Genomic DNA, 14,653 nt, shown 5'->3' with positions numbered 1-14,653 from the left:
CTAAACTAATAACAATCCGTTTTAAACCTTTTATTCATAAATTAATCCATCCAAACCAGGTATGTGGGGTACCTGGGAGGTCAATTACTGAGTCCCTGAATATTTTACGTGACATCATTTGGTATTTTAAAGAAAGGGGTCAAAGCCTTGCTATTTTATCCTTAGATTTCGAGAAGGCTTTTGACCGGGTCTCCCATGAATATCTTTTTATGGTTCTTAAAAAGATGGCTGTTCCTGAAATTATTTTAACACGTATTAAGCTTTTATATCGATCCTGTTTTAGCCAAATTTCTATCAACGGATTTTTAACTAAAGGTGTTCCTCTTTTATCAGGGGTGAAACAGGGGTGCCCGTTGTCTCCGCTCCTTTTTATTTGTGCCATAGAACCTCTGTTCACCCTAATAAGAGATGATAAAGTCATCAGAGGCGTGCCCATACCTGGAGGAAGGGGGAACCAGGTAAAAATCCTAGGCTATATGGATGACGCCACCGTCCTATGCCCAGACGCCGCTTCTATGAGACGGGCATTGAGGAACACCGGCTTTTTTTGTGAAGCCTCTGGTTTTAAATTAAACGTTGATAAGTGTGACTGTTTTTATACTGGTGTATGGGATTCCTCTGTGACACCAGGAGTTAACATGCAGCAGGATCAGATAAAAATTTTAGGAATTGTTTTTAATCAAGAAAACGATGGGAGACCCAATTGGGATTCAGTAATTGCCAAAATGGAAAAAAAGGTTTTAATGTGGAATTTGAGAAATCTCACCATGGAGGGAAAAGTTTTAATAATTAAATCTGTTTTATTACCCATAATGCTTTATGTAGCTATGGTTTTCCCTCCAACAATTTTATATATTAAAAAAGTGACCAGGATCTGTTTTATGTTTTTATGGGGTTCCAAAATGGAAAAACTAAAACGTGATTTTATGTACAGATGTAAGGACAATGGCGGGAGAGATGTTCCTAACCTTTTTAACTTCTTTTACATTAAATACTTTTGCTTCTGTTTTAAAATGTATAATTCTGATGGTATTTTTAGCTACTTTTTAAAGTACGCTACGGGCATGATTTTTAAACGATGGTTTCGTGTCCCTTTGAATTCTCCTGTGCTTCTGTGTCCCCCAAAACAATATGCGGTGCTCGAAAAAACTGTCAGGCTCCTAGGTCTCCAAGAATTGGAGCCTGACATATTGGGGGACCAGAAAAAAGTGTCACTCTCCTGTAGGCGGCAGGAGGATACACTGGCAGTTTCAAATTTCTCACAGGCAAGGTCCAAGGTGGTGTGGCGGAACGTTTTCGGGAAATTTATGGCAAATGTGCACAAGGACCTTGCCTGGGCAATCGTTCACCAGTGCCTCCCTACTCGTGAATTCCAGCATAGGCGAGGACTGGTGGCGAGAGCCAAGTGCCCGAGAGACAGGTGTGGTGACGACGAGACGATAATGCACCTGTTTTGGAACTGCCCATATGCACAGGAGGTTTGGAGGAAGGTAGGCCCATTGCTGAAATGGGCCTGCGGTCTTAAAGATCTTAAATTTGAATACGTGTTTTATGGTCTTTTTAACTGCCCAAGTTTTAAACAGCAAATGGTCTGTTGGATCATTTTAAACTGTTTTAAGAATGCCATTTGGAAGGTTAGGAACATTCTGCTTTTTAAACATGATTTTATTGACGTTAAAAATTGTGTGAAATATGCCCTAAGTGAAATGTATATTTATTATCTTAGGGACAAAAAGCAGCTAGGGGTAAAAGAAGCAACATCCATGTGGTGTTTGCAAATGTGGAATACCATAACATTGTAAATAAAAATGGTTTTATTCTTTTATGTCTTTTATGCCCTGTATAAATTTTATCCTGCTATTGTTCTGTACTTTTATTATAACATCTGTATTAATGGTCTTATTATTATTACTTTTGTATTCATTTAAATGTATGAATATTCATGTATTATGCTGTTGATTTTATCTTGTGGTTTCAATTTTAAAAAAAAGTCTGTAAAATATATTATTTTTGCCAATAAAAAACTTTGTTGAAACCTTATCTGTTCTTATCAGTTTAATATCTGATACGTCCCCTATCTGGGGACCATATATTAAATGGATTTTTAGAACAGGGAGAAGGAAATAGAGCTTGCTCTGTCCACTCCACGCATTGACCTGGTATTGCAGTATTTCCAGGACCGGTGCACCCTTTCCTTATGTGTTGACTAAAATCAGATTCCAAAAGTGTTTTTTGTGTTTGCCATTGTTTCTGTCTTTCTGAAGGGATCTCCCCTTTTAATCCCATTATTTCAACACCTGTTGGACAATGCATGAGTGATAATGAGCTAATTGATTAAATGCAATTAATGAATACATTGCCACCTCTTGTTTTGTGTCGTCTGTGTGTCTGTGTTTCCGGCATTTCACATTGGAACAGCTCATTCACCTTCCTTGTCTTCTCTCCGCCCTCCCTTTTAGGTAAGTTAAAGAGCTGCACCTGAGCCAGCCACTGATTGATGCAGCACCACAGTCAAATAGTGGAGTGGAGTAGGGGAACAGCAAACAGCCATTAAAGCCGCCCGCCCGCCCGCCCGCCCGCCCGCCACAATGGACCTACCTGTGTACACTAGATGGATGTGATGGAATGTACTGTCGTCCCTACATTTCAAGAAGGAGTAAGAATTGCAGTTGCAACAAAGCCTTGCTTGCCTACAAAGAGAGCAGCAATTTGGATTTGTTACTATGTTACCTAGAAGAATAACAAACTGTGCAAGGATGGAGGTTGTAGGAGCAAGGAGAAGTTGTCTGTAAAGTTGGTGGATGCTTATTTTCCATTTTGCAGTCCCTTGTCTCCCTCTTGTGGCCTCCTGGAGGCAACTAGCTGTGCAAAAAAAGACAGCCTGGCGGCCGGCTGTTGCAGTGTTGCCCTCTCAGGCAACACTGAGTGACTGACTGAGCCGCACCGTCTTATATAAAGTTCAGACGGAACTTTGCACGTGTCATAGTGGAGCCCTGAGGAGCCAGAGCCAGCTTTCTGACATCATAATGGGGCCTCAGAGATAAAAGCCTGGGCCCAGGCAGTGTTGGTCAGTGCTGCTCAGCAGGCAGCACTGGACTGGACTGGATTACAGCTGATACAAGGTGTGAAGGAACAAGGGGTGGCTGTGGGCATGCACTTGCTGCCGCTGCCAGTGTTTATCTGCATGGCAGCAGGGCATTTGGGCGTTGCCAGGAAGGCGTTTTTATGTAGATTCCTCCTCTTTCAGCACTGCATTGTGGTGCAAGCAAAAGAAGCAAATCCTGTCTGGCTTCCTCTCCGGCCTTTATTCACCTCCCGTGTAGCTGTGAGTGTGTGAGCCTGCAGGGCCCCATGGAATTGCCTAGAAGTAGGCTGAATCGCTGCAAGGGCTGAACAGCAGTATCGGGCAGGCTCGGGCAACGCGCGGCCCGTTCGGGTTATCGCTTCTCGGCCTTTTGGCTAAGATCAAGTGTAGTATCTGTTCTTATCAGTTTAATATCTGATACGTCCCCTATCTGGGGACCATATATTAAATGGATTTTTAGAACAGGGAGATGGAAATAGAGCTTGCTCTGTCCACTCCACGCATTGACCTGGTATTGCAGTATTTCCAGGACCGGTGCACCCTTTCCTTATGTGTTGACTAAAATCAGATTCCAAAAGTGTTTTTTGTGTTTGCCATTGTTTCTGTCTTTCTGAAGGGATCTCCCCTTTTAATCCCATTATTTCAACACCTGTTGGACAATGCATGAGTGATAATGAGCTAATTGATTAAATGCAATTAATGAATACATTGCCACCTCTTGTTTTGTGTCGTCTGTGTGTCTGTGTTTCCGGCATTTCACATTGGAACAGCTCATTCACCTTCCTTGTCTTCTCTCCGCCCTCCCTTTTAGGTAAGTTAAAGAGCTGCACCTGAGCCAGCCACTGATTGATGCAGCACCACAGTCAAATAGTGGAGTGGAGTAGGGGAACAGCAAACAGCCATTAAAGCCGCCCGCCCACCCGCCCGCCCGCCCGCCACAATGGACCTACCTGTGTACACTAGATGGATGTGATGGAATGTACTGTCGTCCCTACATTTCAAGAAGGAGTAAGAATTGCAGTTGCAACAAAGCCTTGCTTGCCTACAAAGAGAGCAGCAATTTGGATTTGTTACTATGTTACCTAGAAGAATAACAAACTGTGCAAGGATGGAGGTTGTAGGAGCAAGGAGAAGTTGTCTGTAAAGTTGGTGGATGCTTATTTTCCATTTTGCAGTCCCTTGTCTCCCTCTTGTGGCCTCCTGGAGGCAACTAGCTGTGCAAAAAAAGACAGCCTGGCGGCCGGCTGTTGCAGTGTTGCCCTCTCAGGCAACACTGAGTGACTGACTGAGCCGCACCGTCTTATATAAAGTTCAGACGGAACTTTGCACGTGTCATAGTGGAGCCCTGAGGAGCCAGAGCCAGCTTTCTGACGTCATAATGGGGCCTCAGAGATAAAAGCCTGGGCCCAGGCAGTGTTGGTCAGTGCTGCTCAGCAGGCAGCACTGGACTGGACTGGATTACAGCTGATACAAGGTGTGAAGGAACAAGGGGTGGCTGTGGGCATGCACTTGCTGCCGCTGCCAGTGTTTATCTGCATGGCAGCAGGGCATTTGGGCGTTGCCAGGAAGGCGTTTTTATGTAGATTCCTCCTCTTTCAGCACTGCATTGTGGTGCAAGCAAAAGAAGCAAATCCTGTCTGGCTTCCTCTCCGGCCTTTATTCACCTCCCGTGTAGCTGTGAGTGTGTGAGCCTGCAGGGCCCCATGGAATTGCCTAGAAGTAGGCTGAATCGCTGCAAGGGCTGAACAGCAGTATCGGGCAGGCTCGGGCAACGCGCGGCCCGTTCGGGTTATCGCTTCTCGGCCTTTTGTCTAAGATCAAGTGTAGTATCTGTTCTCATCAGTCCTTGTAAGGATAGATAGCTCGGAGAACCACTGGGGGCTATAAACACTAGCTTAGCGATCCAAGAGCGTTCCAGACGAAGCCGGCGACGAACTGCGGAGAAGAACCACCGAAGACGACGATCCAGAAGGGAGAAGCCGCCATCGGGGAAGAAGCTCCGGGAGATCGCTGCCGGGAAGAAGAAGGAGAACTGCGACAGAGACCTTCGGAGAAGAGCCGCTGCTGAAGGGGATCTTCGAAGAAGCTCGGCTGCAGAAGAAGCTTGACGAGGAACCGCTGCGGAAGAAATTTCGTGGAAGAACCTCGGCCAGCAAGGAGAAGATTTGCATAGCTCCGCCCCCTTCGGGAAAGAGCTGTCGAAGATCCTCCCCAAGCGACAGGAACACCTGGAAGAAGCCATGGCCTCAACCAGCAACCCTGCGACCCGGAAGGAGAAGGCTGATGGACCAGGTGAGCAGACCCAGGCCAGGACATCTCCTCCTGAAGCCTCCTCAAGCGAACAGGCCACCAGGAAGCCGAACCAGGCTGCTCCAACCCTGGAGCCCTGGATGAAGCAGACGGTGGCCCTGAAGCTGAAGGAGGTGGACGGGAGAGTGCCGGACATGACGGAAGAAGTGTTCTGCCAGAAGATGCTCCTGGACCAGGGCTTCGCTAAGCCGGAGACCATCAGCATCCAGGCCTTCTTGACCGGGATGTTCTTCGTGACCTTTGCATCGATCAACATCTGCAGAAGGTACTGGGAGATGGTGAAAGCGGCGAGGCCTGAATCCCCTTTCTCTCGCTTTGTGGGCAACTGCCCTGTCCAAAGAGAGGAAAGGCGGGTGACGGTCTCAATGCGGAACCCACACACCCCCGGCAAAGACATCACCACGCTCCTGAAGCGGTTCTGCACAGTGGTGAGGGAACCCACCCACATCCTGAACGGACTCGGCTTCTGGACTGGCAAGTGGTCGGTAATCGTCCGACTGAACAAGGATTCGAGCGCGGAAGACGGCCTCCAGCACCTGCCCCAGTCATTCTCGCTGGGCAACTCCTACGGCCTCATCTACTACCCGGACATGCCGCAGATCTGCAGGAGATGCAGCAAGAAGGGTCATTCGGTGAAGGACTGCAAGGAGGACGCCTGCAAGAACTGCCGGGTAACAGGACACGAGACCAAAGACTGCCCGAAACGGACAATGTGCAACCTCTGCGGACAAGCAGCCCACTCCTACAAGGACTGCCCGAAGAGGGATCGATCCTGGGCAACTGTAGCGGCGAAAGCTCCGGCCAGAGGGAACCCCGCCCCAGCCAGAGCTCCAGCGGCGCAGAAGACCGGGAATAAGAAGGATGGTAAGAAGACGACAGTCCCTCCCCCCCCTCTCCCGGCCCTCCCTCGCCCTACCCCTCCCACCCTCCCTCGCCCGGCCCTCCCCACCCCCCGTCCCCAACCCCTGTCACCCCCACTGAGGCTCTCACCTTCTCCTACCCACCCATCTCAGTGGTCCTGTCACCTGCACCTCTCCCAACCCAGCCTCCCTTCTCCCCAGCTCCAGCAGCACTAACATCTTCCCCTCCAGCTGCTGGAGTCCTCTCCCTGGAGGATTTTCCCCCTCTTGTCTCCTCAGGTGCCATCCAGAGGAAGAGAAAGGTGAGGGACAGCCCAGCTGCTGAGTCCTCAAAGCGACAAGTCGTGGAAATCTGCGAAGATTCCCTTGCACAGCAGGAGGAAATGGAGCAGATGGTGGAGGAACTCGTGTCTGAACCTGAGGTCATCGACTTCACAACAGACATCAAGGTGGCTACAATCCTGGAACAATTTTTGTCAGAGGGCCTGCTGGATCTTTCGGACCCGCCAGGCGAGGAGGATCCGCCCGACCGGACTGGTAACTAAGGTGTATCGTTTGCACTAACCCTCTTTATTCTCCCCCATGGCTGCTAAACTTAACATCTTTAGCCTCAATGTGAGGAGTGTTAGAGATAGGACTAGATGTCAGATGGTGCTAACTTTTCTTTCCAAACAGTCGAGTGATATATTCATGCTGCAGGAATGTACTCTCCCCTCTTCCAGGTCATATCATCACCTGGCCAGGCAGTGGACCCATGGCCCGTCCTACTGGTCTGGTGGGGGCGACTGTAAGTCTGCGGGGGTTGCCATCCTGACTAGGGGAGGCGTATTTACTGTTGACTCTGTCCAGGAGCTCGTCTGCGGCCGCTTGTTGGTCGTAGACGGTTCCTGGGCAGGAGAGCCGATTAGGCTCATCAACGTGTACGCCCCCCCTATGAAGGCTGAGCGCCTGGAACTATTCCAGACCCTGCGGACCCAGCTCGCCACCACTAGGGCAGTGGTGATGGCCGGGGACTTCAACTGCCCCATCGAAGAGGATGGACGAAGTTCCGGCACTTCAATCAAGCTGGATGTCAGTTCCAAACTGCTTATCGAGATGGTAGCCGAAGCATCCTTGCAGGACGTTGTGGGCTCCATGGGGATCGGCTCTGTGAACTATTCATGGAGCCGACCCGATGGCTCACTTCGTTCTCGGATTGACTTTGTGTTCACCTCCCGGGCAGTCAAGCAGCATGGGCACTCCATGGTCCCCTGCTTCTTCTCTGACCACAGGGCCATTCTCTTCCAGGGTGCCATCGGCCACGGTTTTCCTCCCGGCCCTGGCTCCTGGAAGCTGAATTGTGCCCTGCTGGAAAGAGAGGAGGTACTGGCGGAACTTAGAGACGCCTATATTGTTTGGAGGAATGATAAAGTTTTCTTTGACAAAACCTGTGACTGGTGGGAATATGTTAAAGTTGAATTTCGTTGTTTCTTTCAGGCAAAAAGTCGCCAACAGGCGTGTGAGAGGAAGAGAGACTTCAGAGAGATGCAGCGTCAGCTGCGATCCCTGCAAGACCTCCTTCAATGCGGCTGGGACGTCAGGAAGGAGCTGGAGGATGCCAAAAAGGGCCTGAAAAGGCACTTTGAGGAGGAATCCAAGCGAATTGTCTTTCGTTCCAAGGTGGAGAACCTGGAGAAGGGTGAGAAATGTAACTCGTTCTTTTTCAGGAAACTCCATGCCAGCCACACGCCCCTGAAGGAACTTCGAGATGAGACCGGAAACATGCATTCTGGGAAGAAGGAGGTGATGGGAGTCGTCACAGACTACTACCGAAGCCTCTACTCCCGGAAAACCACTGACCCCGAAGCCGCCGATAAATTCCTGTCAGGTATCACTAATCATCTTGATCCTGCAGGTACGGAGGCTATGGACGTACCCCTGACGGTGGAGGAACTGCTCTCTGCCGCTAAATCCTTCAGACCCGGCAGGACCCCGGGCAGTGATGGTCTCCCAGCAGAGCTCTATGTAGCGCTGGGGGACTTGATCTGTCCGGACTTGCTGGAGCTCTATGAGGAGATGGTGGTGGAGGGTAGAATGCCACCGTCCTTGAGAGAAGGCATGATCACGATCTTGTATAAGCGGAAGGGGGAGAGATGTGACCTGAAAAACTGGCGTCCCATCTCTCTCCTGAACGTGGACTACAAGATCCTCGCCAAAGTATTGGCCAACAGACTGAAGGTTGTCATCGGACAGATCATCGGATCAGACCAAACCTGCGGCATTCCTGGCCGTAGGGTGGCCGACAGTCTTGCCCTGGTGAGGGACACTGTGCATTACATGCAATGCCGCCGTACACACGCGGCCCTGGTCAGTCTGGATCAGGAGAAGGCTTTTGACCGGGTCTCTCACGAATTCATGGGTAAGGCTCTGCGTAGGCTGCGGCTTGGCAGGTTGTTCTGTTTGTATGTTAACCTGATGTATTGCGACATTTACAGCTCGGTGCTGGTGAACGGCTGGAAGACTGACCCCTTTCCTGTATCGTCGGGGGTTAGACAAGGCTGTCCTCTTTCACCTCTCCTTTTTGTTTGTGTTATAGAGCTCTTCGCAGAGGCTATCCGGCAGAATGGAGAGATCAGAGGGATCACTGCACCAGGTCCAGGACACTTCGAGGTCAAATGCTCGCTGTACATGGACGACGTGACCGTCTTCTGCGCTGACCAGAGTTCGGTGACTGCACTCGTCCAGACCTGCGAGGAGTTCGGACGCGCTTCAGGGGCAAAAGTAAACTGCGGGAAGTCGGAAGCCATGCTCTTCGGAAAGTGGTACCTGCCTTCTCCTGCCTCCTTCCCGTTTACTATCAAGCCGGACTTCATCAAAATTCTGGGAGTCTGGTTCGGTAAGGAAGGTGCAGCCCTAAAGTCGTGGGAAGAACGCTTGGCCAAAGTCAACCAAAGGATCGGACTGTGGAGCCTCAGACAACTCACTATTGAGGGCAAAGCAATGGTCCTGCGTAACGAAGTCTTGCCTGTGCTACAATACACTGCACAGGCATGGCCCCCTCTTGCCACCGTCTCGAGGGCCATTACCAGGACTGTGTTTCGCTTCATCTGGGGCTCGAAAATGGACAGAGTAAAGCGGACTGTTATGTACAAGGAGCCCCGCAAAGGTGGGAAGGGTATACCCGACATTCCCACTCTGCTGCGGATCGCTTTTGTATGTGACTGTGTTCGTAGGACTCTGAGGACAGCAAACGGCTCTGCGGGCAAGGCCATGTCCCGCTACTTCCTCCTTCCCCTCTGGCAAGGTTTTGGCTGGGACAAGTGGGACAGCTCCTTCCCTTACAACTGGCACGCTCCCTGGTTCTACGGAGATGTTGTCCGGTTTGTGAGGGAGCATCAACTGGAGGGTCTTAAGCCCGACTTGTGGAAACCTAAGACGATCCACAAGCACATCAGAGCAAAGGACTCACTGGAGTTTGTTCCAGGGCTTCATGCCGACACGTTGGAGACTGTTTGGACTAACGTGTCATCTGGCAGGTTGACCAACGGGCACAAGGACATTTCATGGATGGCCATCCAGGGAGGACTGCCTCTTAGGTCATTCATGCATGCCCGAAACCTGTGCAAGACCCGGTACTGCCCCAGGTGCCCCTTCACGGAGGAAACACCTTTGCACACTTTCTGGCAGTGCCCCTTTGCACAGGGTCTGTTGAAAGCCTTGGAACATGAACTCAAGGACTCAGTACCCAGGAACAGACTGTCGTACCGCTCGGTACTTTATGGACTATTTCCTGGGAATACCACGGATGGAGCAATCCAGGAAGCCTGGCGCCTTATGAACTGCTTTAAGGACGCTATATGGTTTGCCAGGAACCATCTGATTTTGCGGAGAGAGAGTGTGTCCATCCAGGACTGCCGCAGGCTGATCCACAGCCTGCTCAGAGACTATTCCACCTGGGACAGCCCGGACGTCGATGAGGAAGAGGACTGATACTCCCCTTCCCCCCACTCTCCCTTCTTGTGTGTTGTCTTTCAATAAAGCTTCGGGCCTGTGATTTCCCCCTTCCCTATCCCCTCCTACCCACTCCCCTATCCCATCACTTGTCTGTAATGCTTTGTTGTTTGGCTTTAGTGAATGCAAGAATGTTAGTGTAGCATGTGGTGTAATGTATAGCATAGGCTAGCCTGTACTGTGTATCATACTGTCATGTTATGTTTGACGACTGTTATTATTTATTATTTGCTGCTTCATGGCTTGCACTGCGTCGCAGTAATGTTTGTATGATGACGATTGATTGTCAATAAAGCATTTTTCAATCAAAAAAATCTGTTCTTATCAGTTTAATATCTGATACGTCCCCTATCTGGGGACCATATATTAAATGGATTTTTAGAACAGGGAGATGGAAATAGAGCTTGCTCTGTCCACTCCACGCATTGACCTGGTATTGCAGTATTTCCAGGACCGGTGCACCCTTTCCTTATGTGTTGACTAAAATCAGATTCCAAAAGTGTTTTTTGTGTTTGCCATTGTTTCTGTCTTTCTGAAGGGATCTCCCCTTTTAATCCCATTATTTCAACACCTGTTGGACAATGCATGAGTGATAATGAGCTAATTGATTAAATGCAATTAATGAATACATTGCCACCTCTTGTTTTGTGTCGTCTGTGTGTCTGTGTTTCCGGCATTTCACATTGGAACAGCTCATTCACCTTCCTTGTCTTCTCTCCGCCCTCCCTTTTAGGTAAGTTAAAGAGCTGCACCTGAGCCAGCCACTGATTGATGCAGCACCACAGTCAAATAGTGGAGTGGAGTAGGGGAACAGCAAACAGCCATTAAAGCCGCCCGCCCGCCCGCCCGCCACAATGGACCTACCTGTGTACACTAGATGGATGTGATGGAATGTACTGTCGTCCCTACATTTCAAGAAGGAGTAAGAATTGCAGTTGCAACAAAGCCTTGCTTGCCTACAAAGAGAGCAGCAATTTGGATTTGTTACTATGTTACCTAGAAGAATAACAAACTGTGCAAGGATGGAGGTTGTAGGAGCAAGGAGAAGTTGTCTGTAAAGTTGGTGGATGCTTATTTTCCATTTTGCAGTCCCTTGTCTCCTTCTTGTGGCCTCCTGGAGGCAACTAGCTGTGCAAAAAAAGACAGCCTGGCGGCCGGCTGTTGCAGTGTTGCCCTCTCAGGCAACACTGAGTGACTGACTGAGCCGCACCGTCTTATATAAAGTTCAGACGGAACTTTGCACGTGTCATAGTGGAGCCCTGAGGAGCCAGAGCCAGCTTTCTGACATCATAATGGGGCCTCAGAGATAAAAGCCTGGGCCCAGGCAGTGTTGGTCAGTGCTGCTCAGCAGGCAGCACTGGACTGGACTGGATTACAGCTGATACAAGGTGTGAAGGAACAAGGGGTGGCTGTGGGCATGCACTTGCTGCCGCTGCCAGTGGTTATCTGCATGGCAGCAGGGCATTTGGGCGTTGCCAGGAAGGCGTTTTTATGTAGATTCCTCCTCTTTCAGCACTGCATTGTGGTGCAAGCAAAAGAAGCAAATCCTGTCTGGCTTCCTCTCCGGCCTTTATTCACCTCCCGTGTAGCTGTGAGTGTGTGAGCCTGCAGGGCCCCATGGAATTGCCTAGAAGTAGGCTGAATCGCTGCAAGGGCTGAACAGCAGTATCGGGCAGGCTCGGGCAACGCGCGGCCCGTTCGGGTTATCGCTTCTCGGCCTTTTGGCTAAGATCAAGTGTAGTATCTGTTCTTATCAGTTTAATATCTGATACGTCCCCTATCTGGGGACCATATATTAAATGGATTTTTAGAACAGGGAGATGGAAATAGAGCTTGCTCTGTCCACTCCACGCATTGACCTGGTATTGCAGTATTTCCAGGACCGGTGCACCCTTTCCTTATGTGTTGACTAAAATCAGATTCCAAACGTGTTTTTTGTGTTTGCCATTGTTTCTGTCTTTCTGAAGGGATCTCCCCTTTTAATCCCATTATTTCAACACCTGTTGGACAATGCATGAGTGATAATGAGCTAATTGATTAAATGCAATTAATGAATACATTGCCACCTCTTGTTTTGTGTCGTCTGTGTGTCTGTGTTTCCGGCATTTCACATTGGAACAGCTCATTCACCTTCCTTGTCTTCTCTCCGCCCTCCCTTTTAGGTAAGTTAAAGAGCTGCACCTGAGCCAGCCACTGATTGATGCAGCACCACAGTCAAATAGTGGAGTGGAGTAGGGGAACAGCAAACAGCCATTAAAGCCGCCCGCCCGCCCGCCACAATGGACCTACCTGTGTACACTAGATGGATGTGATGGAATGTACTGTCGTCCCTACATTTCAAGAAGGAGTAAGAATTGCAGTTGCAACAAAGCCTTGCTTGCCTACAAAGAGAGCAGCAATTTGGATTTGTTACTATGTTACCTAGAAGAATAACAAACTGTGCAAGGATGGAGGTTGTAGGAGCAAGGAGAAGTTGTCTGTAAAGTTGGTGGATGCTTATTTTCCATTTTGCAGTCCCTTGTCTCCCTCTTGTGGCCTCCTGGAGGCAACTAGCTGTGCAAAAAAAGACAGCCTGGCGGCTGGCTGTTGCAGTGTTGCCCTCTCAGGCAACACTGAGTGACTGACTGAGCCGCACCGTCTTATATAAAGTTCAGACGGAACTTTGCACGTGTCATAGTGGAGCCCTGAGGAGCCAGAGCCAGCTTTCTGACATCATAATGGGGCCTCAGAGATAAAAGCCTGGGCCCAGGCAGTGTTGGTCAGTGCTGCTCAGCAGGCAGCACTGGACTGGACTGGATTACAGCTGATACAAGGTGTGAAGGAACAAGGGGTGGCTGTGGGCATGCACTTGCTGCCGCTGCCAGTGTTTATCTGCATGGCAGCAGGGCATTTGGGCGTTGCCAGGAAGGCGTTTTTATGTAGATTCCTCCTCTTTCAGCACTGCATTGTGGTGCAAGCAAAAGAAGCAAATCCTGTCTGGCTTCCTCTCCGGCCTTTTTTCACCTCCCGTGTAGCTGTGAGTGTGTGAGCCTGCAGGGCCCCATGGAATTGCCTAGAAGTAGGCTGAATCGCTGCAAGGGCTGAAAAGCAGTATCGGGCAGGCTCGGGCAACGCGCGGCCCGTTCGGGTTATCGCTTCTCGGCCTTCTGGCTGAGATCAAGTGTAGTTCTGATTACTTGTAGTCAGTGCTGCCTGGTCTTGGTTAGGAGGTGCTCAGGTACCCTCTCTCTCGGCCTCGGGGGATCGTCCAGGTTCGCCTGGACTTCACCCCCGTGCTGCTATTTGGGAGAGAGGCTTAGTCCTGAGCAACGGGTTGCGATCCACATACCCCCGTGTAGGTTTAGGCCGAAAAGGGGAGTTGCGCCTAACGTTGCGCCTACTACGGAGTAGCGTAACAATACCATACTCACCATGGACGAGGATCCATGTGAGATACCGGCTTATGCCCGGATTAAAAACACGATTCGTGTAGTTCTATCGGAGGAGAAGGCGACGACCTGCGGCTTAAAATTTGTGGTGGAGACCGTACTTGTTGGTATCTTCAACATCCAGAAGCGAGAAATTTTGGCGGTGCAGGATTACCCAAGAAGGAGGACATACGATGTTACTTTCATACAGAATGGAGTATTCCGAGATCTGCTGGCGGCTTATACGGTAAAAAATGACCCGAGACTGGACGGTGTTGATTTTTATGAGCACGTTATGGACATCACTAAAATGATAGTTATAAAGATGTACTGCCCTTTTGCCGACTTAAAAGAAGTGATGTCCTTTTTATTCCCTTATTTTAAAACTGTGAAATGTATTGGCAAAGTCATGAATGAGGTTGGTGTATGGACCTCAAAGTGGAGATTCAATGTAACATGTTATAAAGATGCCAATTTTACAGGAGGGATAATGTTGCCGCCAGCACGTTTTAAAATAGGTGATATGGCCGGAGACTTTTATTTTTCAGGGATGCCTCCATTCTGTAGGAAGTGCCAAAAGTACGGTCACACCAAGGAGTCTTGCGACAGCACCTGTAGGAACTGCGGCAGCTCTGAGCACGAGACCAAAACTTGCCCTCTGGGGAAAAGGTGCCGTTTTTGCAGCCGAGTTGGTCACCTCTATGCTACTTGTCCCCACAGATCTAAAGAGTTGGAACAACCCGAGGACCGGCCAAGGCGTCCCGAGCGGCCCGCAGGCCAGATCACCCCTGTACAAGGAGAGGAACCCCAAGGAGGCGAGCAAGACGATATGGATACCTCCAGCAGACCCCCCCAAACAGGTGACCCTAAAGAGCAGAGGCGACAAAAACGCAGAGCCAGTGATCAGCGGACGAAAGAGCCCCCCCAGGAGACTGGGGCACAGGGTAGTTCGGATGAAGCTGATCCTACTGGCCTGCAAGAGATGCTGGGTCAGCCTGTAC

General features: G+C 49.7%; 3 non-coding genes and 2 pseudogenes across 3 annotated transcripts; all 5 read left to right on the top strand.

The window, feature by feature from the left end:
* The first annotated feature begins 2,001 nt into the window (after nucleotides 1–2,001).
* LOC142680974 (U2 spliceosomal RNA) lies at nucleotides 2,002–2,193 on the top strand. The gene has a single exon (XR_012853357.1). It is a non-coding gene; the product is annotated as a U2 spliceosomal RNA (small nuclear RNA).
* A 1,246-nt stretch (nucleotides 2,194–3,439) lies between these two features.
* LOC142680478 (U2 spliceosomal RNA) lies at nucleotides 3,440–3,630 on the top strand. Its single transcript, XR_012852959.1, has one exon. It is a non-coding gene; the product is annotated as a U2 spliceosomal RNA (small nuclear RNA).
* Nucleotides 3,631–4,876: 1,246 nt separating this feature from the next.
* On the top strand, nucleotides 4,877–4,961 carry LOC142681032 (U2 spliceosomal RNA; annotated as a pseudogene).
* Nucleotides 4,962–10,536: 5,575 nt separating this feature from the next.
* LOC142680957 (U2 spliceosomal RNA) lies at nucleotides 10,537–10,712 on the top strand (annotated as a pseudogene).
* Nucleotides 10,713–11,950: 1,238 nt separating this feature from the next.
* On the top strand, nucleotides 11,951–12,141 carry LOC142680477 (U2 spliceosomal RNA). Its single transcript, XR_012852958.1, has one exon. It is a non-coding gene; the product is annotated as a U2 spliceosomal RNA (small nuclear RNA).
* Nucleotides 12,142–14,653: the final 2,512 nt, after the last annotated feature.

The sequence above is a fragment of the Rhinoderma darwinii genome (genome assembly GCF_050947455.1).
Source record: "Rhinoderma darwinii isolate aRhiDar2 chromosome 2 unlocalized genomic scaffold, aRhiDar2.hap1 SUPER_2_unloc_56, whole genome shotgun sequence".
NCBI lineage: Eukaryota > Metazoa > Chordata > Amphibia > Anura > Rhinodermatidae > Rhinoderma > Rhinoderma darwinii.
The sequence above is the reverse complement of the archived record's forward strand: the minus strand, read 5'-3'. Positions and strand labels throughout refer to the sequence as shown.